This window comes from Rutidosis leptorrhynchoides, chromosome 8 (genome assembly GCF_046630445.1).
Source record: "Rutidosis leptorrhynchoides isolate AG116_Rl617_1_P2 chromosome 8, CSIRO_AGI_Rlap_v1, whole genome shotgun sequence".
In the NCBI taxonomy this organism is placed as follows: Eukaryota; Viridiplantae; Streptophyta; class Magnoliopsida; order Asterales; family Asteraceae; genus Rutidosis; species Rutidosis leptorrhynchoides.
The window spans coordinates 321,682,717-321,685,084 of record NC_092340.1 but is presented as its reverse complement, the minus strand read 5'-3'; the positions used below and the strand labels follow the sequence as shown (position 1 = coordinate 321,685,084).

The 2,368-nt window shown below is 31.0% G+C and overlaps 1 long non-coding RNA gene across 1 annotated transcript; it reads right to left on the bottom strand.

Annotated features, from left to right (window-relative positions):
- Positions 1–596: 596 nt before the first annotated feature.
- On the bottom strand, positions 597–2,046 carry LOC139863081 (uncharacterized). The gene is made up of 3 exons (XR_011764395.1): positions 1,500–2,046; positions 1,292–1,366; positions 597–741 (listed from the first exon to the last, which is right to left on the bottom strand). It is a non-coding gene; the product is annotated as an uncharacterized lncRNA (long non-coding RNA).
- Between the last annotated feature and the right edge of the window lie 322 nt (positions 2,047–2,368).

Sequence of the window (2,368 nt, the reverse complement as noted above, 5' to 3'; positions counted from 1 at the left end):
CCCTTTATTTACTCCACGTTTCTTTTAGTTAGTTATCATGTTCCATTAGCTATGCACGTTTTAATTCAGTTATGGCATTTAGGATTTAAAACTAGTTTAATGACCCGTGAAATCACGGGTTTTATTTATAAATATATTTTTATAACAATAGTTAAAATATGCAATCAACTAATGGTCACTGTTTTCTGCAAATAACAAAGAATGATAAAATTACAACTTACTCACCTTTATAGTTCTATCAGTTTGTCAACCCATAACTAACTTAATAGTAAATAAGTTCTATTATCTCACAATTCCTATTTGCTTTTAGTGAAATTTAAGAAACCGTACACCAATTAAAAAGCAATTACTCCGTATTAAATATGGAAATATGCAATTTGTATAACATCAAGGTAAGCTTCATTGAAATGAGTAGATGAGAAATCTACATGGTCAAACACTTAGAACTAACCTTGATAGCTATTAGCCTACATCCCATTGTTCCGCATACATACATTAGGTGTAACCACTCGAATGTATGTAATAAAGTAATAATGTACCACTTTTGCTTAATGCCCATAACCACCCATATGATGCACTTGGAGAAAGATGCCCCAAGGACTGCAATAACTCATTAAAAGAATCGGGCTCATTTAGGAATCTTCCTCGAATTCTCGACATCCAGTTCCAAGCATCATTCGAGCACATTTATCAAGATTGTTGCTTCACATTTAATAGATAAACACCAATCTCAACATGCTACTACAAAACATTAAACAAATTTGGGCAAATTCAGTACATAACAGATGATAAAAAGTGTGTATTAACAACTTACACATAAAGAACGCGTGTATAATGATATTTGTTTGATAGAGATTTTATCTTAGCTAATTGTGCGCCCGTTCAATTCCCAAGGACCTAGACTACATTATAAGCCGACTATCAAAGATAAATAGTAACTAACTCATGAAAAATTGATACAAACTCTTAGTTTCATATCCAAAAATCTGATGAGTTGCAACTTTGTTTTAATATAGAAATGTTAACATGAACTTGAATATGACTTTTTGGAGTAAAAAAGCTTTGCTTTCTCCTATACATGACATATTATCAAATACCATACTCATACATGGGCATATCATTAGTATACCATAAACACATCTCTATCCATTGAATGACTTCAGTACATTCACAAGGCATTTGAAAAAATGAAAAAAAAAAAAAAAAAGTTTAAGAAGTTACACATAGTAACTTGTTTTCACATCTAATCATTGCAATTTTCAAGGAAGCGTGAGCATTCACATGTACAAACCTGAATTGATGATCCTTTGAGGATTCCAGTTTGAATCGAATTAACAGGATTAGATCCAAATCTTGAGTTGTTTAGCTATTATAGAAAATGTTATAACCTATATGTGAATGTGAATGAAATAAATGGCATATCCAAATTCGAATCTAAAAAAAAACTAAATATTAATATTGCACATTGAACATAAGCATTAAGAAATATAGGGTTATACCTGACATAGAATTCCATTGTAAAAATTACACTACGAAGAAAGAAACAGGGATGATACATCTTCGTGTTTTAAACATCCATTCCCTTTAGATTTCCTATAAAACATTGGTTTCCTCCTAATGCAACAAAAGCATGTAAGCAAGTTTGGTGTTTACATGTATAATCAACTCTGAGTGAAGAGTTCATCTGTTCATGGCACAATAATCAATGGTTGGTGAATAAAAATTTAATTTAGTTGTTCAAACTTTTTGATCATATTTTAATGGGCATGGATAAGACATACCTCTCGTTCTATGCCAAACATCAAATTCATTTTTGGCATTTCATCAAACACATTGTGTGCCTCCAATTTTTTTTCACCTTTTTAAAAAAACTTATAAGAAGAATGAACATGACATCTTTATCCAAATAACATAAACCAATAGATCAAAGTTAGATAACAAAACTATGTTAATCATGTAGGATATACAAAATCATAATAATATCCATTGAAATAAAATGCATAAAAAAACCTAATCAAACCGTTAACTTAAAAAACTATATAACAAAAAAAAATCAGCGAGGTATCAAATGGGTCAAAAACATCAGTGAAATACCAAATGGGTCAAAAACAACAGTGAAGTACCAAAGCTGAATGGAAAACGAGCCTGTGTTAAGTAGCGATTGTATGAAGATGATGTTATGGCTTCGATCTTTGAAATGGCGCTGAAGAATTCTTGATTGCTTATGTGGATTGTTGGATTTTTAGGGTAAAAAAATTTTTAAATCCCAATTAGCAAAAGCGTTGAAGATGGGTGAAAAACAAACCTGTGTTAAGTAGCGGTGTATGAAGAATTCGTTATTGCTTCAATGGTGCTGAAGAATTCTTGA